At 40.7% G+C, this 20,675-nt stretch overlaps 1 pseudogene across 1 annotated transcript; it reads right to left on the reverse strand.

Moving 5' to 3' along the window:
- Positions 1-239: 239 nt before the first annotated feature.
- LOC307177409 (growth hormone-inducible transmembrane protein-like) lies at positions 240-18,828 on the reverse strand (annotated as a pseudogene). Its single transcript has 3 exons — positions 18,685-18,828; positions 18,160-18,170; positions 240-1,301 (listed from the first exon to the last, which is right to left on the reverse strand). The product of its transcript is annotated as a growth hormone-inducible transmembrane protein-like (transcript).
- Between the last annotated feature and the right edge of the window lie 1,847 nt (positions 18,829-20,675).

Here is a 20,675-nt window from a genome sequence, read left to right on the forward strand (position 1 = left end):
TAGAATTACTCAAATGTGAGAATTGAAAATGTGAGTGCTATTTGGAATAGAACTACTGAATTTATTCTCCAGAAGAAAAAGCAGACCTGAAGCATCACATTATTGGAGCACTTGAAACATGCTGACAAGTTCTTATCTTCTAAACTTCCATGAAAGCTGCTTGCACCATTTAACAAATATCTGCCCCTATTAAACAAGCCAGATATCTGATGTATTAAGGAAGTCAGAAGCTGGTCACTTCACTTCCTTCTGTTGCCTCCAGTTGCTAGAATACTGGCAACTCACATAAATATGTATAATGTATCCATGTAGACTCCCAGCATTGAACTGATGGGATCACATTTTAACTCCATACACTGGTACTCTTATGCATGCTTGATTACTTTCTGTGTGTCATACAGAAGAAACATGCTGAAAAGAACGAATCCACCCTAAATTGCCACTGAGTACAGAGTGGCACCAGCCACAGTGGTAGGTGGAAGAAACATAGATCCCAGTGAGGACAAAAAGACGAGACCCAGGCCCATGCTCAGTGGTGTTCCCATGTTCAGAAACTTCTCACTGGGCACACACATGGCCACAGTGGAGAGGCCTCCCACAGTGCCAGCCGTGTACCATGCATCTCTGATGAGAAGAGGCCCCCCTAATATCATCAGAGGAGCCACCACTGCACACATCACACCAGAAAGTAATAACCAAGCAAGATGCTTTGGGCCTGGGCTCCTGTCATATGATACCGACTATACCAGCATTCCAGCTCCAATCATGGCTGCATGACAACTGGTGCAATCAAAGGTTGCACCAGTTGTCACCCAAGAGCCTCTCATCACCAAGTTCATGAGAGCAGGAGCTCTGCTCACTGCCAGGGCAGACAAAGCTGTTAAACCAATACTTCCTTCTAAGTACATATAGGTGGAATGAATTCTACCCTTCACATACTGAGGCCAAATGATAGCCTTTTCAATAGCGCCAATCTCATTAGACATTTCCAAGCCACAGTAGCACAGAACACCAAAACAGACAGCAGCCCCTCTAGCAATAAAACATCTCATCTGATCAATTTTAAATATTTTTTTCCAATGATGGTTCCAAAGCTGCCTCTTTTGAGTCCTTGGCCAGTTTTCCCATGCCAGATCCCAAGTCCTGTCTTGGTGGCATATTCCCTGCTGGGTGTGAAGAGCCATCGATTCTTCGTGATGGAATTCTTCACAACAGGGGAGGCCTTGGTGAAAGCTGGGAGGAAAACTCTGGAAGGTAGTGTCCAGAGACACACAAGTCTTGTGGCCAGTATGGTGGTGCACCTGGTTTACCAAGCAGATCTGAAATGCGCAGTTCGCGTTCCGGGCGGCGAAAGGCAACCAGGCGCACTTCCCGTGCCCTCCGCCCGCCTCTTACTCGATAATTTTTACTTAATAAAAATTGTGTTGAGCTAAACTCTCAGGCTATATGAACAGAAATCAGGGAAGGAAAAGATGAGTAGAACTATGCTGAAGTCTTCATCTTAAATAGGAAAAACTCAAGAAACAACTTCTTAACGTCAGCAATTGGAGAACAATTTTGCAGCTTGCTTTCAAAAGTATTGACAAGAACTGTTGCACCATGCCAGTCACCCACTTTTAGGGTTAGCAAATTTTATCACTTTCCTGGTCTGCCTTCCTCTCTTCTGCTGTCTTTTCCTTTTCTGGTTAGAAGTGTTTCACATGCATGATGACATTTTATATTTCTTTATCCGAATATGATACCATCTGGAGGCATTCTGCATTCCTTTTGGCTTTGGACTTTTTATAACCTGTGATCAGAATATAGATGGTTAAAGATGCCTACTTTATCCAGTTTCCTATGTAGGATTTATGTAATGTTAGTGCTCATTTATTTTGATATGGAGATTGAACTTGGGAGTCTATGCATGGATTTAAGCTGTACACTTAGCTCCAGGATACAGAGAAAGCTCAATGCAACTGAAACCTTGATAGTGCTGATTGGCAGGATGCCAAAGGCAATCTAGAGGGAGTTATGAGCACCAGATGGAATAACAGAAATTCCTGGTTGTTCTACATTCGAAACATCAAGAATCTAAACCTTTCTTACTAACTTCACTGCTTCTACTTTACTGTTACTGACAATTGTAACTAGTTGACCTACTCACTCACCCTTCCCCACTCCCTCAGCCAGTCTATTCTCAACACAATAATCTGAGTGGAGCCTTTAAAAACAAATCAGACCATGCTCAAAACCTTCTAGTGAGATATATGCACTCTTGATACTACGTGTAAAATAGATAACTAATGAGAACATACTATATAGCACAGGGAACTCTACTTAATGCACTGTGGTGACCTAAATGGGAAGGAAATCCAAAAAAGAGGGGATGTATGTATATGTATAACTGATTCATTTTACTGTACAGTAGAAACTAACACAACACTGTAAAGCAACTATACTCCAATAAAAATTAATTAAAAAAAACCTTCTAGTGACTTCTCATTTCACTCCAGCAAAAGCCAACATCCCTACAATGACAGCAAGGCACCACACAGGGGACCTGACCTACCTCTCCTCTCATTTCCAAACACTTCCTCCCTCACCTGTTCTGCTCCAGCCACATTGATGTTTCTAGTCACTCCCAGCTCAGGATCTTAGCTCTTGATGTTCTGTCGGCCTGAAGTGTTCCTCCTCCAGTTATCCGCATGGCTTGTTCCCTGACTTCCTCAAGTCACTGCTAAAATGTGACCCTAGGAGAGGGGCTTCCCATGACCCCTCCTTATAAGGTAGTCAGTCATCCCCCTGCGCAGGGTGCTCCCCTTCTCCCTTATTCTTCTTTCGTTTTCTCCATGGCACTTGTTCACATCTGACTCACTCCAAGTGCTGCCATGTATTTTGTTAGATTATGGCACCCCTATTAGAATGCAAGCTTCACCAGGGCAGGCCGGTTGTTCCGTGTATGGCTGGATCCAGGCACACTGCCCAGAATACGGCACAGGAAGCACTGAGTATGTATCTGGGGATGGTCACCCCAAGTACACCTCTTGGCTTTCTTGGTAAAGTCTCAGACTCTTTATTATGAGATAATGGTCATTAAAAGAGACCTCCGTGACAGGGGACTGGAGAAAATATTATAATGAGGAGAAAGATCCTAGCTGGGTGTTGTGGGTTGAATTGACTGTGTCCCCCCAAATTCATATGATGAAACCCCAACCCCCAGTACTTCAGAATGTGACTGTGTTTGGAGAAAGGGCCCTTAGAGAGGTGATTAAACGAAAATGAGGTCATGAGGGTGGGCCTTCATCTAATATGGCTGTTGTATTTATAAGAGGAAATTTGGACACACGGGGAGACACCAGGGATGTGCACACAGGGGAAAGGCCATGTGAGGACTCAGTAAGAAGGCGGCCATCTGTAAGCCAAGGAGAGAGGCCTCAGGAGAAACCAAACCTGCCAAGCCCTTGGTCTTGAACTTCTGGCCTCCAGTTGTGAGAAGAAAAATTCTGTGGTTTAAATCACCCAGTCTGTGGTATTGTTATGGCAACCCTAGCAAATGAATATACCTAACTTCAGGGAAAACTGATATTTTGAGTTGGACTTACAAATGCCTGGGTCTACTTGTATATATGAAGCCAAATGGAAACAAGCTCATTAAAGGTTTCTAAAGGCCCAGTGGTTCTAGAGAGTTCATGATTACTGAGAAAGAAAGGTGTCCTACCAGTAGCAATTGTATAGAGCTAGGTTGACTTCAATCCTAGAATAATGAAGTCTCCCCTTAGGGGCAGACCACGACTATCATTGTCATCACCATTGATACCAATGCTGCCCTACCATGTGCCAGGTCCTCTTCCAATGATTCCCATGCGTGCATGGAGTCATCCAATACTCACAATAGCTCTGTGAAAGTTTATCACCTCATTTTACAGATGAGAAAACTGAGAGACAGGTTGACAAAGTTGCCCAAGGTCATATATATATATATATATATATATTTTTTTTTTTTTTTTTTTTTTGCGGTACGCGGGCCTCTCACTGCTGTGGCCTCTCCCGTTGCGGAGCACAGGCTCAGGACGCGCAGGCGCAGCGGCCATGGCTCACGGGCCCAGCCGCTCCGCGGCACGTGGGATCTTCCCGGACCGGGGTGCGAACCCGTGTCCCCTGCATCGGCAGGCAGACTCTCAACCACTGCGCCACCAGGGAAGCCCGGTCATATGTTTTAAGTGGCAGAGCCCAGGTTTGAATTAGGCAGTGTCTCTGGAGCCCGTGCTTTTAACTCCCGCACTCCACCCCCTTTTATAGATCTTCCCCCGCCTGCAAAAGGCTTTCCCTGCACACTTAGATTTGCTAGTCACTGGCCTACAAGGACAAGTTCTTAGCTTAGCTTCTGTTAGCACAAACCTATATTTCCAGCTTTATTTTTATTATTCTCATACATTTAGAAAAATTGTATCATCTTGTCTATCAACTGTTCCTTGCTCTCCTCCCCCTCCCCCATATCCCTGCTTTCTTGGTCTTTGCCTTTTTTTTTTTTTCCCCCCTTAGGTCATTCTAGTTTCCTATAGTGCCTTCTGTCCTCATTCTTACCTATTATCCTTATCTAGAATCTACTCTTGAAGACCAAATCCAAACCTTACCTCCCCCATAAGATCTTACATTAACTCTCCCTTCTGAAAATTTCATTGTACCCACAACTAATTTGAGAATTAATCACATACTTTTTAATTGAAATTTTTCTATCTTTGGCTCAATATTCTGTATAAATATTCTTAAGGCTTTACTTTTCACCAGTTTTATGTCTCATCTTCAAAATAGGTTTAATTCATTGAGGGCAGGGATAAAATATCTACTCCATATGATACTTTGAACATAACGAAAATAGAGATTTATTGCTGTTCTTTGATTTGGAAAAACAGTCAAAACAGAAGAAGGAAATAATAAATGTGGTCATTCTAGTTAACAGCTAGCACCGTGCTGAATGCATTATATACACTAGCTCATTTATTCCCTACAATATATAAGTACTATCTATAAGTAATATCATTATCACTATTTTATAGATGAGGGAAATATGTATCTTAGAGGTACTATGTAGTTTGTCCAAAGTGACACAACTTGTAAATGTTAGTGCTAGCATTTAGAAGTGTTGTGATGGATTAAAATGAGGGATTTATAATAATGAGGGATATAAATAGCATGAGTTACCAGAAGGGAGAACACAAATTGACCTCCAAAGTTCTGGTAGCCACAGCCTGGAACTTTGTTGTTCACCAAATTCTGTGTTCTTCTTGGGCATGCAGCTGGACCACTGCAGTTAGATGTGGATTTATGCCTGAGCTCTAGCCAGTGGGACTTGAGCACAAAGGATGGAAGCCATCTCTGGTCTTGTCTCTTCCAGGACTGGACAAGGATGCTGCTGCTTTGACCCTGCAGAATGACAGAGCCACAAGATGGAAGAAACCTGGGCCCCTGAATCACCATGTGGGGCACTCGCTTCTGAGAGGGGACATCACCTTGAGACTGTGACATGAGCAAGAAAAGAGCTTATTGGAGGGGCCTACTTGTTACTGCAGCCTCATTTACCTAACTGCTACATTCTAGTAATTGTCAAGGCAGTCAGAGAGCTCTCAACCCTCCTGGCACTGAACCAAGTATTTGCTGAGGAGTGTGAAAGCCATCTTATAACACCTTTCACTCATCAGTTAGCAGCCTCTATTTCACAGGTAGTGGGGTGATACCAGTAGTGCTTGTTCAATCAGCGGTGGCCTATGATCTATTGTGACACAAACAGTTTTAGGTAAAATGAAACAAACTGAAAAATGATACCTCTTATGGTTATGAGGAGTAGACATTTCCTATCCAACCCTAAATTAGAAATTCCCTGATCCAGGCACACCAGGTTCTAAGGTTTCTGTATTTAAATGACCCAAATACAACAAATACTTTATAGAACTTATACTTTATAAGGCTCTACTTTATAGAATTGAGAATTTATAAGGCTCCATAAAAATTCAAATTACAGTACTTCTTGTTACCTTTGTCAGTAGTTCAAACATAAAGACTTTTGAAAATATGTGGAGGATTGATAAAATTTATGAAAAACATTTAGATGAGTGACAGAGTCAGACATTTCTGTTACAATGATGAGCTGGAGGGAGGCAGTTTTGGCCAGTTACAATCTCTCCCTCTCTCTCTCTCTCTCTCTCTCTCTCTCTCTCTCTCTCTATATATATATATATATATATATATATATATATAAAAATATATAATTTTCCCCCTTTTTCATTCATCAAGCACCTATCTGATGTCAAGAGCTGCCCTCTGTTAAGCATTTCTAGGCATTTCACCCATTTCATCACCCAGCTCTGTGGGACTCAGGAGAGCAGGGCTCTCTTCTGGGTATGGACTCAACCTTGATTCAAGCCTTGGAAGGAACTTGAGAATTTCATGTCCACTCTCTCCCTCTCACACTCCTTTCTTCTTTTCTCTCTTCTCATTATCTAACAGTTTATTGATTCTCAGGCCCAGGGCCAGATTCTAGATTGGCGTCATTTTCTTCCTCAGTGCAGGCGGCTGCAGTCTCCCTCCATGACAGTAGAGGGCGCCAGAAGACCACAGCCCCGTGTAAATCGGGTTTATGGTCCAATATTCCTTCTCACATGGAGCAGGAAATGGACAAGTGGTTTTTGGATGATAATGGAGTTTTCTCATTTTCCATTTCTTTATAACACAAGTGACATTTTTTGGCAGCAGCTGAGAAAATAGACTAATTTTCCCCACATGACCTCTCGTAGTCTGCATCAATGTCCCTTCTCTCCCCTCTTCATACTCTGTCTTCTCAATTTACAGAAACTGTTTTTGCTTCATGATGCACTTGCTAGATTATCTGTGGGGCATGTCCCAGACACCACAAATTTCAAGGATCCCTTCTCTACTCACCTGAGTTGGCTGGCTCACTTCAGCTCATTGTATTGAAAGCCTGAAAAATGAAATCATTTGTGAAGAAGCTATCCTCTGGATCTCATAATAAACTCAACGTGTCTTTTGGTTGATGTGTAATTTGGCAGATTCGTAGATTAAAATGGTGGTGGGAGTGTGTTGCAGGGATGGATTGGGATTCTGCTGCATTTACATTATGTACCGTCTCCAGTAGGCTTTTTATTGCCATAAAACATGAGAGGCAGAGAAAAGGAAAATTGTCTGGGCCATTATCTCTGGTGCTGTGGAAAATTCAGAGGCCAAAGCTGCCACAGCCAGAAATGACATTTTTCTGCTGGTAGGGATTCTCTGGTTTATTCAGAGCCATCAACTCCTGTGAATATGGTCCAAGTACAAACATTTTGTATTTGGCCAGGATGCAATGAGCCATATTTTTCCAGAAGACAGGGAATGTCAGAGAAAGGAGAGACGAAGGTCATTTAGTGCAGTTCACTAACTCTGTAAACAGCTCAGAGGCCTAAGGGCACTCAGCCTGTTGGATCTCAATTCTCCTCAGTCTGTGGTTCTTTCTCCCACATCTTGTCTTATTGTTGACTAAGGTAACCTGTCAGGGAAATTGTATTTTCTTAGACTTGCCTGAGGATGAAGGCAGGCAATTCTTATTTATTTATTTATTATTTTTATTGGAGTATAGTTGATTTACAATGTTGTGTTAATTTCTGCTGTACAGTAAAGTGATTCAGTTATACATATATATAATTCTTAAAAATATTCTTTTCCATTATGGTTTATCATAGGATATTGAATATAGTTCTCTGAGCTATACAGTAAGACCTTGTTTATCCATGCTATATATAATAGCTTACATCTGCTAACTTCAACCTCCCACTCCATCCCTCCCCAACCCTCTCCCCCTTGGCAACCACCAGTCTGTTCTCTATGTCTGTGGGTCTGTTTCTGTTTTGCAGATAGGTTCATTGGCGCCATATTTTAGATTCCACATATAAGTGATATCATATGGTATTTGTCTTTCTGACTTACTTCACTTAGTATGATAATCTTTAGTTGTATCTATGTTGCTACAAATGGCATAATTTCATTCTTTTTAATGGCTGAGTAGTATTCCATTGTATATATGTACCACATCTTTATCCATTCATCTGTCGATGGACATTTAGGTTGTTTCCATGTCTTGGCTATTGTGAATAGTGCTGCTGTGAACATAAGGGTGCATGTTTCTTTTTGAATTATAGTTTTGCATGGATATATGCCCAGGAGTGGGATTGCTGGATCATATGGGGGACATCCAGACTCCACACCTCAGGTGTTGTGGGTCACTTCTTGGGAGCCCCCATGGGGATTGCAGGGACTCTGTGGGGCTTGACCACAGGGAATCTGCGACAGAGAAGGGGGAGGGACTTGCAAAAACCAGCACTGGGGTCTTGGCAGACCCAGTCCCTACCTGCAGAGACAAAGTCTAGCCCCAACCAGCAACTCTGCCTGTCTGCAGAACCAAATCGGCAGCACAGTCTGATCAGGGAAGCATAGTCTGGCCCCCTGCTGAGTGTAGTTCCGGAATGTTATTCAGTGCTAAAGAGAAATGAGCTATCAAGCCATGAAAAGACAGGGAAGAACCTTAAGTGCATGTTACTAAGTGAAAGAAGCCGATCTGAAAAGTCTACATATGATATGATTTCGACTATGTGACATTCTGGAAAAGGCAAAACTATGGAGAGAGTTAAAAGGTCAGTCATTACTAGGGGTGGGGTTTGGGGGAGGAGTGAATAGGCAGAACACAGAGGATTTTTAGGTCAGTGAAAATACTCTTTATGATATTATAATGATGACTACATGGCATTATATATTCATCTAAACCTATAGAATGTATAACACCAAGAGTGAACTCTAAGGTAAATAATCGACTTTGGGTGACTATGATGTGTTAGTGTAGGTTTATCCTTAGTAAAAAATGTACCACTCTGGTGAGTGATGTTGATAATGGGACAGGGTCTGCACATGTGAGAGCTGGGGGTATACAGGACATCTCTGTACTTTCCTCTGAATTTTGTTGTAAACCTAAGACATATAAATAAATAAATAAATAAATAAATAAGTAAGTAAGTAAGTAAATAAATAAATAAATAAATTTTTTTTAAAAAGAAGAAATGTAGCTAAAAAGATTTGGACAAAGAAACCAGGACATCTGGGTAGAATTCAAGCTCTGCCACTTACTTCCTGTGTGACATTGGGTGTCAACCTCTGTGGTTTTTAGTGGCCTCATTTGCACCTTTAGGGGATTCTTTCAGATGTTTGTTCTGGTCTTTCTGGCACTCTTTAAAATTGCATGAGGACGACTCACATATATTAATATTTATTCCAAAGAAATAGAGGAAGAATTGGTTGAAACCATCCTTTTCAGGTTTCCTCTAACTGCAGTACACAAGAGATATCCATACACAGATGTTAAAAAAGAGAATATGGTTATTTTATTTTAAAGTCTGGTTGGTTTTGAAAATAATCAGTTGAGTTTCATCCAACAAGTCATAACTAATTTCATATTAAAAGTATTTTATCCAATATTTAAACCCAACTTTTCCTCCTAAATAAATTAGCATGTGTAGATACAGACCCGCTATAGCACATGAGTCTTCATTGAGGATATCGTTGTCCACCTTGTTGAATCAACTGAGACTGTTTCCAACGTCATTCGTAAAAGACTCCAAGACAGCCCTTTGGAGACGAGGGGTTTAACTGATAACTCACCATCAAACTGAAAGCTGAGCTCTCCCCCAAAGCCCGAATGAAGGAAGAGAAACAAAATGAGAATGTTTGATCGAAAAACAACAAAATTTCACAAATCCTTCACAAGAATCTCTACACTCCACTGGGATTTGGCCAAAGATCATTTGGATGGATTGCATGTAAAGATGGTAGGAATACAACTTGGTTTTCCCGAGATTGTCAGGGGCAGTAGACGTCAGTGGTGGTGGTTTGAGGAGGGTGGTGAGGATTGCAGATCACTTCAGCTCAGGGATGTGAACTTAGTGTTGCCTTCTGAGCTCAGAACCTCAGACTGGAGTTGATTTCATCCCTTCACTGCCATTTACAGGCCAAGCCCTGGGGTCCTCACATTAGTCGTCTAAATCTTAGTGGGGGCAGAAAGTTTTCTGCTTAGCAATTGGGATGGAAATCTAAGAGGTTGTAGAACTATATGGAATCTAAGGGGAAAAAAAAGGTCATAAAGAACCTAGGGGTAAGACGGGAATAAAGACGCAGACCTACTAGAGAATGGACTTGAGGACATGGGGAGGGGGAAGGGTAAGCTGGCACAAAGTGAAACAGTGGTATGGACATATATACACTACCAAACGTAAAATAGACAGCTAGTGGGAAGCAGCCGCATGGCACAGGGAGATCAGCTCGGTGCTTTGTGACCACCTAGAGGGGTGGGATAGGGAGGGTGGGAGGGAGGGAGACGCAAGAGTGAGGAGATATGGGAACATATGTATATGTATAACCGATTCACTTTGTTATAAAGCAGAAACTAACACACCATTGTAAAGCAATTATACTCCAATAAAGATGTTAAAAAAATGCAGGAAAGCAGAAAAAATTGCTTGGATATAGAGCTCCTCATTTGGGAATTGTCCAGGAAAAAAGAAAAAGTGATTTTTTTCCCCTTCCTCCCTTGGGCAAGTTTAACAGTCCATGTAGGCAGCCAGGCTCAGGGAATAAAGCAGAGGTATCCCATTTGGGCCTGGCCACTAATAAGAATATAATGTTCCTTCTCCCCTACAGTCATCATCATAGTTCAGGTCTTCTGGAGTTCCAGATTCCATTTCTATTTCCTTCCAACCCACCCTTTTAAAGCAACAATCCTCTTCATCACCCTGGTCTTTATTAAGCTGGATCTCCATCATTCATGGATTCAAGGCAGAACATCTCAGTCACGTAAGGACCTTCAGAATCCCAACACTGCCTGCCTTTCCCTTTTCTCCTGCCAACTGATTTCCCTACATATCAAGCTTCTTGTTGTTTCCTCTTGGAGGGGTGGTAGCTCATAGGTTCATGCCCCAGCCTTCTGGCAATGCCCTTTCCCTCCTATTGGCTTGGTGAACTCCCATGAATTCTTCAAAACTTGTTCCAGTTACCATCTTCTTTTGGACTTTTTGCACCTCCCCAAGCCACAGTCCTTTAAACCTCCTTACATTTTCTTACTGTACTATACACACAGGCCTCCACTTCTGTTTTCATTTCTCTTTCCCTAATTAAATTGTGCCCATTTTGTATTTATCTTTATGGCCCTGCCTCCTAGCGGTATCAGTCATACAACTGAGGGCAATAAATGTTGGTGGAATAAATGAATTTCTTGGTACCTAACTTTTGGTCTTGATAAAGTGGGAATGTTATTTCACATTGGTTACATACAGAGAGAAATGAATGCAGAAGGAAAAAAACAAATTATTTTTTCCTTTGAAATCCAACCCTATCTTGTATGGACTGCTTTTATTCTGGCTGCATATCAGTACTCGATCCCTGTTTTACGTAAACATGGACCCATAGGAGACATGGTTGTTTAAGAAGTGGAAGGTAGCCATAATAATAAGCTAAGAGAACACAATAGTCCTGAATGGGACCCAAGTAAGAGCTAAACAAATCAGACAATGGTAAGATAAAGTTAAAGACACTGAGATATTTGCTGGCATGTGGAAGAAATATTTCTCCATTGTGTAGGGGTAGGTCATTCATATGCAACCCAACTATCGGTTGTGTGTACCCCCGAGTCCCCTCACCTTCTGGAGTCAATGTTTATTTTAAAATCCAAATAAGATATTGCTATGGAAAATCCCACCTGTGGATTTTTGCCGAAAAAAATTCTGCAATGTGCTTTCTAAATACTGTTCTTGGTTTCTACTTTCTTTTTATTTTTTATTGAAGCTTTGTGGGAACTGAAGGGAGCACAGCATAGCATCATGAAGACACAATTTAAAAATGAGCATTAGATTTATTTTCCTAAAATTCCCTGCTATTGGCTGTTATATGGAGGTGATGTGGTGGGCTGGCCTTCCTTTTTGTGGCTCATGTCTTCTGTTTATCCCTTCCTATCGTCCTGCCTGGGTTGCCTGCTGAGATTCAAAGTTCTTCTCACTTAACTGTGTCGAGCAATTCACTTCTAATTTTTCATATCCTTCCAGATTATGGCCTGAGGTGGGGTGGGGGTGGACATTCACAGTGAGGTTCAACACAAGGCATGTATTTTTCTAAATGAACAGCATCTCCTCTGATCTGATGCTATTTGGCAGGTGTGCAGAAGAGACCACAATCTGTTCTGAGCAGTAGCTTTCTGCTTCTGGGTAACCATAGAAATAGTTGCTTTCTAGGCTCAGAATTTTCTAGAGCTGAAAACATGGAAGCCCACAATGTCTAATTTGGAAGCAATATTAGAACTCAGTCAAATAGGTTATATCTATGTCTTTTCCTTTCCTTTGTCCACATGTTTTCAACAGTTTTTCCTCATGATATGAAAAGGCTATAATGGTAAGTTTTCTTGTAGCATCAATATTGGCCATGACCCCAAAATGAGTCAGGTGCTACCTGCAAGCTTTAGTCAGCCCTATTCTTCCTTATTCAATAATCCTTTAAGTTGATCCAATTTAATTATTCTTTTAGTGAAATTGAACTTGAATGTCTCAAAATACTATCATTAAATATATTCAGCTTTGATTACTGTTACAAACTTGTCCAACAAATCTTGTGAAATTTATAGTTGGTAGCAGTCAAACATACTAGCAGTGGGACACCCATAACTAGCTAGTCTGTTAAAAATATCCTCAGGATAGTAAAAATAATAGCAACAATGGCTATAATTAATTGAGCATTCCTATTTGTCAGGCACTCTTCTAAGCACTTAACAACATTTCTTGGAAGAAAAAAACAAAGTTTCCCTTCAAGAAAGGGAGGCATTAGCAGGTGGTGTATTGGGCTTCATTTGGCCTATGGGTTTCATGTTGGATTTTTTCTATTCCAAATGAGGTGAAGAGTCTAAGATCCACAGAGGCGAGGACAGTTGTAAAGCCTTGGATTCACATCAGCTGACACTCATTTTGGTGCACTTTGCATTATGGCATCTGCTCCCCTTTATCTGAAGGGTTTTGGAGTTTCCATTTTTGCAGAAGGGGGCATGTGTTTTGCAGCTATCTGGAAGTAGTCAACAAATAGCAGGCAAGGGGCTCCGTGGTTATTTTATTCATATGTTAGTAGGAACATTTTGCCATTGCTTTTAGAAAGTAATTAATTATTATGGATTCACCTGTGACTGATTCAGGAATGCAGCTGGACATTCCAATAAAAAGTTCCACTGCTATGACCCTCTATTAACCTGATAAGTGCAGTATATCATCTTAGTTATACACTAAAGCTTAAACTTTATAGAATAGAGACTAGCATGGAAAATAAGACAAAATTTCTAAATGCACAATCATCTTTTAATAATCTGGGGCTCTGTGATACCCAGCCACTTTGTGTCTGAGCAAATGACAGATTAATTCAGAAAAAAAGAAAAAAAAAAGTAATCCAAAAGATTTCCTCATTACAATTTTCAATTCAGTTGAAAAAGTCAATTTAACAGTAGCAAATTTTTTTTGCTGCTAATGATAGAAATTGTTTCTAGTTAGTCTAAGCAAGAAGGAAGAATTTAATATAATGACCTGGGATCCAGTGACAGGAATGCAGCTGTGACTCAAAAGGGATTAAGAAGGCCAAGGGAAGCCCAGGAAACAGGCTTTATCTATATTTTGCTTTCATTTCTTTCTGCAAATTCTTTTCTTTTTCTTTTTTTTTTGGTCTGTCTTTGCAAATCAACTATCTCTGCTACTTCTACTCATACGACAATGGCTTTGCCCCAGTTCTCAAATTTATGTAGTTTTCATATAACTGAACCCAAACCCACATTGAGATTTCACTCTCTCAAGTTACAGAGCTCTGATTGGCTCATTTTGGTTCTGGTGCTCGGCCACTGCCAATCAAGTGAGTCCTGAACAGTGGTTATGTAACTAAAACGTAGCTTGGAGAATCAGAGTGGAGAACTGTTCTCAGGGAAGAGGAACTTGTGAGCAGGACACACACTACAAAAGTCTCTTTTATTACCATGTCAACTAGGTCTCTGTGTGAACCAGCCTTTAGAAATTCAAGGACTATGTCGAATTCAAAGACAGTGTCTCTTCTACCAAGCCAGGCGTATTTTTAGACTAGATTGTTGAGTATGTAATTAGGTCAACAAATTTAAAAATCAGCCCGAATAAACCAAAATGTTAATTTGAGTTTGCTGTAAACCAAAAATATATAATGGATCCTAAAGCTAAGTGGAAGTGCTTTGGATTCTTCTTTTTTTTTTTTTTTTTAAACATCTTTACTGGAGTATAATTGCTTTACAATGGTGTGTTAGTTTCTGCTTTATAACAAAGTGCCTCAGCTATACATATACATATATCCCCATATCTCCTCCCTCTTGCATCTTTATTCCTGTCCTGCCTGTAGGTTCTTCAGAACCATTTTTTTTTTTTTTTAGATTCCATATATATGTGTTAGCATATGGTATTTGTTTTTTCTCTCTCTGACTTACTTCACTCTGTATGACAGTCTCTAGGTCCATCCACCTCACTACAAATAACTCAATTTCGCTTCGTTTTATGGCTGAGCAATATTCCATTGTATATATGTGCCACATCTTCTTTATCCATTCATCTGTTGATGGACACTTAGGTTGCTTCCATGTCCTGGCTATTGTAAATAGAGCTGCAATGAACATTGTGGTACATGACTCTTTTTGAATTATGGTTTTCTCAAGGTGTATGCCCAGTAGTGGGATTGCTGGGTCGTATGGTAGTTTTATTGGATTATTCTTGACACCACACCCTTAATTCATGGGGGCTGATGATGTTTAAGATTTAGCTTAAATAAGACTACTGCATTTCTTGCTGTGATCGATGGTCAGATCCTTGGAGACTGTAGGGTTTTCAAGTGCCTGCATATAATTATATAAATCAATCTAAGAGGTGCATGAGTAGAGAAAGAGGAAATTCTTGTCATGTTCCTAATGTATCTTTTGTATTCTCGTAAGACTTGAAAGAAACTTGAGAGATGACCCAGTTAAGATCCCCTCATTTTACAGACGGAAAGTGAAGCACAGAGCAGGGAATTGACTAGTCCATTATTAAATGATGTTTGAGTGGCAGATCTAGTATTAAAATCCTAGATTCCAGTCTTCTTTTTATTATGTCCTACTATTAATAGTACGACTCACAAAACATATGACAGCACTGCTGGGGTGTTATATTTTCACTAGATTTTAAATTAATTTTTCCAACATCTGGATTTTACTTATTCAAGTCTAATTTTTGATAAACAGGAAACTGAAAAAAAAAGTTAAATGTCATGTGCCAATCTCCCTCGACCAAATGGTGTGGGGTTAGAGTTTTGAATTCCTGGATTGTAATTTGTCCAAGTTTTAAATATATATTGCATTATTTGTTTTTTTCAATTTGACAGAATACCTTATTTGATTTGCAAATCAATCTTTATTTTAATTTCAAGATATTTTTTCTAAAAAAAAAGTGTTTGATGGAAAGCCTAAGCACATTGGTGATTATAATTTTTTAAAGTTTCAATTAAAATTATTATTAAAGAAAAGCAGACACATATTATAAAAAAATAAAATAGGATTGCAGGAGTCCTGCTTCCTAACATTGAGTTATGCTCCCCAGGAGCAGAGACCTTCAACTCTTAGCTGACTCATCTGAATTTTATCTCCATATTTCTAAATGTGCTGAAAAAATATTGATTTTTTTCAGTTTTAGGTATTATTTTACCAACTGACTTTCTGTGCACAGCTTTTCCAACTCCTCTTCTCCTGAGCTACAGTTGTGGCAACGTTTACATGATCATAATGTTATTACCACTGAATTTTGGATTTCCCCAAATTGTAATATTGGGAAGGTGGGGGTAGAAGAAGCGTGTGTATATGTATAAGTGAGGGATGTTAGTATACACAAATCTAAATCATTTTTTTCATTGTCAGCAAATGAAATAAGATATACAATTTTTAAAAAATCAAGTGTTTAAAAAAAAGAAAAGAAATCGGGCTTCTGGGCAGACTCTGCTCCTTGGTAAATATATTTTAAAAATTAAAATGTATATTTTTTATCAAAGAAATACACAATTACATGTTACTCTTTTGAATAAGGGTTTGTTTTCCTCAGCATTAATCATTGCCTTACTTTTTGATTTGCCTGTTTTGCACGTTATCAGTCATTAATTCATTCTAATATGCTCTACTGGAGTTGCATGCCACTTCTCAGTTGATAGTCTATCAATTCTATTTTTTTCTTGGAGTCACCCACGTTGGAACTTTCTAACTTCTTGTGCCAACCTTGGTAGGTTTCTGGGCTTGATGACCAACTAACATCCTGGGACGTCTCTTTACCTTCATTCTGGAAACTTCTTCCCCTTCTTGTGTTGGATCTTCTGTTTCCTGGGTCCTTTTTCTTGGGCTACTTTCTCATTTTGTAGGGTATATTTTCCAGTCATTTGTTGACAGTTAAATTTCTTTTTTTTAAACTTTGATTCATGAATTTATTCAGAACGAAATGATTTATGTTCCTATGGTCTCATTACATTCACTGGAAAAAAGGTGACTGCGAATTAGGGTTGTTCATCCCAAAGAGTGGTTTTTATGGTGGGGAGAAACGTCTGGTGAGCTGAATGCCGCCTCTTCCTGCCCCTGACCCACAGGCTCGGCTCCTTTGCAGGCACAGTGGAGGTAGGGGGTGACATGGGGCCTGGGAGTTGGGCCCTGTTTTATCTCTTGAGTGTTCTGTTCTATTATGGGCAGTAGACAGACATTGCTGGGCAGTCCAGGAGGTGTAGGAGCCGCTGTGGATGGGGGCAGCTGTCTCCCTCGGCGTGGAGCTGCTGCTGACCTCAGGCCAGCCCCCACCACCCCCCACCGCCTAGGAGAGATGCCTGCACTGTGAGTATGCAGACCTGCAGGGTGGGCGGGGAGCTGGGCCGCTGGCCCAGGGCTCCTATAGTGAGTCGTTAGCAACTGCTCCATGCCAGGCTCTGTGATGTTCTCGGGGCGCAGCCAGGCCAGGGAAGCGTGTAACACAGACACAAGGGTAAACTGAGTCAGCATCTGAGCCAGCATCCATGCGTGTGAGCTCCATGCAGACCCTGGCTCACGTGTTTTACATGTGTTGCCTCATTCACACTCAACAACAAACCTGGGCCATTTCTGCCCTTCTTATTCTCATTTTATGATGAAGTATTGGTAAAGAGGGGTAAAGTCGCTTGCTTGAGTCCACAAAGCCAGTGAGTGGCAGATCTGGAACCTGACCCCAGGCTTTTTACCGCCTCTGGACAAGGTCTAAGTGCCTCTGAACACTTGACTGCAAACATTCTTAAGTGCGGGCAGTGCCACCCACCAGTTACCAACACGTACAGTCAGCAGTTTTGCCTCCAAGGTGTGTCTTCAGGTTGCTCAGTCCAAGTTGCCTGAACGGCCCTAGGCCGAGGTCCTTGTGGAGCTCTGTAAAAGCCAAGGTGAGATTTGGCAGGCACGGGATGGTGAGGAGGTATGCTTCCTCACCAGGTGGGTGTAGTCAGGTCCTATCAAACCAGAGGGCACTGTTCTCTGTTGTTCCTGTTGACTATGACCCTCATACATGATTGTAAGTAATAATCCCTTCTTTGCCTGTCTTACTCTGTAGGTTGGAGAATCAGCTGAGATAAGAGATTGGAACATGTTTCTTTTCCCAAGTGCTGTATCCAGGTGTGCAAGTGGTGTGTTTACAGGGATACAAGTGAGCATCAGGCATGAGATGAGATTACACTTATAATTCAGATGTCAGGAAATTTAACCATAGACAAATGCAAAAGGCTTTTCTTTAGCTCTGTTAATGGAGGAAAGGAATGACTGCTTTTTTGTCAAAATGAAGGTGTTTGGTTTTAAACTTACTCAGTTCCTGCCAGTTTGAAATGTTGGCTCATTTCTTTTCCGCCAAGTAGGTGGACATGGAGCATTCGGCTCAGGTCAGGCAAACAAAGCAATGCTGAGAAAAGACTTCTTTTCTAAAATGATGGGGTTTGGCAGTTTTCCCATGACCTGGGACCTCTAGATCCCCAGGAGGCAGCGAGCTACTTTGATCAGCTCCATGTAGGACACATAATCTCAGTGCCATTTACCTTGACCTGGGCTGTCAGAACGGGATATAAAGGCCTGATACAGGTAAGAAAGAAAGCCTAGCTCTGTAACTCATTGAGGAGAGATGAATGGATCTGGGCCTGGGTGTCAGAACTGCCGGTGGGGCTCCCTGATAGTGAGACAAGGCCTCAGCCCAGATTCTCAGAAATGTAGCATTGGGCTCTGATTTTTTTCTTTTTTGTGGATGATGCCATCTTGGTATTTATTGAGGCTAAGTGCTAAGTTCTCTGCTCTTAGAGTGAGAGGGAATACAGAGGTAGATGCAATGGATCTTGCTCTCAAGGTACTGACAATCTACCAATGATACAAGACGACACCTCATAGGTTCACCTGCCCAGCTTAGACCAAGAGCTCCGGAAAGCAGGGCAGCACCTTGTCCCTCTCTGCTGTCTTTCATGGCCTCGTACATAGTTGGTGCTCAAGCATTTGTTGTTATGATTTACTCTCATGATTAAATGCAAATGGTGCAGCTTTTAACTCTGGTGTGGCAAACAGTTTTGACTCACCTGCCTACTCCAGTCTGGGGGCCGTGCCTGATTGGGCACCATGGGAAGCTGCATTAGGGTGCAGTGGGAGGTGTGCTGGCTGGAGACCAGCGAGCGAGGGTTGTCTGCTACAGAGGACTTGGGGAACAGAGGCAGTAGGCACATGGCGGTCATTTGCCTTCCCCGATAAGTGCATCATGCTTACAAAAGAGGGAGCAGAGGAGTGCTTGGAGGAAATGAAATGCCCCAGTATTCCCTGAAAGGGTGGAGCAGGATTTAGATCAATAGGAAGAAGTGCTTTCAGTGATGGAGAAGACCAATGACAAAGACTCTAGGGTCCAGTGAGTCTGACATATATGTCAGGGTGTTATGGGAGCCGGCAGATATAAGCAGAGGGAGTCTTGGAGGAGGAAGGGGAGTCAGGTCGGATGGAGGCCCTGTGCCTGGTGGAGTAGCATATCAGTTGGTTGTTGGTAGGTAGAGCATAGACAGATCGTGTAGAGGTCTTTGGGGATGCCAGATGGATGATCTTAGATGTGATACAGTCCTATGCTTTTCAAGAAGCTTTCCCAAATGCTCCAGACACAATTGGTTGCTCCATTCCACATCTCCCCACAGGAGATTCCCAGTGCTCTGCTTTAGCTCTGACTGTCATCTGCTGTGTCTAGAAATGTTTATGTATACATCTGCTCTCCGCGTTAAGGATGTGGACAGTGACTTAGCTATCTATGATTCCTGGTGCTCAGGACTGCACCTGGTAGGTATGGTATACCCAGTGAATATGGTTGCATTAAGTTGAGATAGGGTGCCTGAACTGCCAAGCAAGGTGGGGTGGAGGTGGGCAGTGCTTTCGTGGTGAAGCTGGGTGAGGAAGTGTATGGCTGCCAACCAGACAGTTAAATTTCTTGAGACTATTTCATGACCGAAAACATTTTTATTCTACCCTCTTGTGTGATTAGTAGTGTGCATGTAGAATTCTATGTGGAAGGTCATTCATTTGAATTTTGAAGACATTGCTTCTCTGTTTTCTAGCTTCAAGTGTTTCTGTAAAGAAGACTAACATTAATATGATTCATTGGTTTGCTTTAAATATATATTTATATATATAACATATTAATATATATAACATTAATAATATGTTATTAATCATATTAATAACATTAATATGATTCATTGGTTTGCTTTAAATATATATTTATATATATAACATATTAATATATATAACATTAATAATATGTTATTAATCATATTAATAACATTAATATGATTCATTGGTTTGCTTTAAATATACCATCTTGCTATTATCTTTGTATTTGTACCATCTATATTTTGTTCCCTTTTCCCAGTCTGCTGCCTTCTCTCAGATTAATTCAGTATTTTTAAAATTCCATTTTATTGGTTTATTAGCTATGTCCTTCTTCTGTGTGATGCTTTAGAGTTTATAGCATACGTCTTTAACTTCTCATAGACTACTTTTGAGTAACATTAGACCACTTCACAAATAGTATAAAAATCTTATAACAGCGTAATTCTATTCCCCTTCTCTTGGCGTTTGTGCTCTTTTTGTTATATATTTATATTTTACTTCTGTCTAAATTATACATCTCATATTACATTCTTATTACTTTTATTTAAAACAGTCTTCTAGTGATTAACCTTATATCTTTTGTGAGTCTTAAAAAATCTTTATTTTACATTTGTTTCTGAAGGGTACTTTCTCTGGGTTTGGAATTCTAAGTTGGCAGTTTTTTTTTTTTTTTCTTTCCATGTTTTAAAGATGTTGTTCCACTGTATTCTGGCTTACATTGTTCCTGAAGAGAAGTCTGCTACTATTCTTATCTATATTCCTTTGTATGTAATGTGCTTCCCCCCTGCCCCCCAGCTGCTTTTATGATTTTCTCTTTATTACTGTTTTTAACATTTTGATTATGACATACCTTGACTTATTTTTCTTTATATCTTGTGCTTTGGGTTCATTAAGCTTCTTGAATCTGTGGGTTTTATAGTGATCA

This window comes from Stenella coeruleoalba (assembly GCF_951394435.1).
Source record: "Stenella coeruleoalba genome assembly, chromosome: 19".
Classification (NCBI taxonomy): domain Eukaryota; kingdom Metazoa; phylum Chordata; class Mammalia; order Artiodactyla; family Delphinidae; genus Stenella; species Stenella coeruleoalba.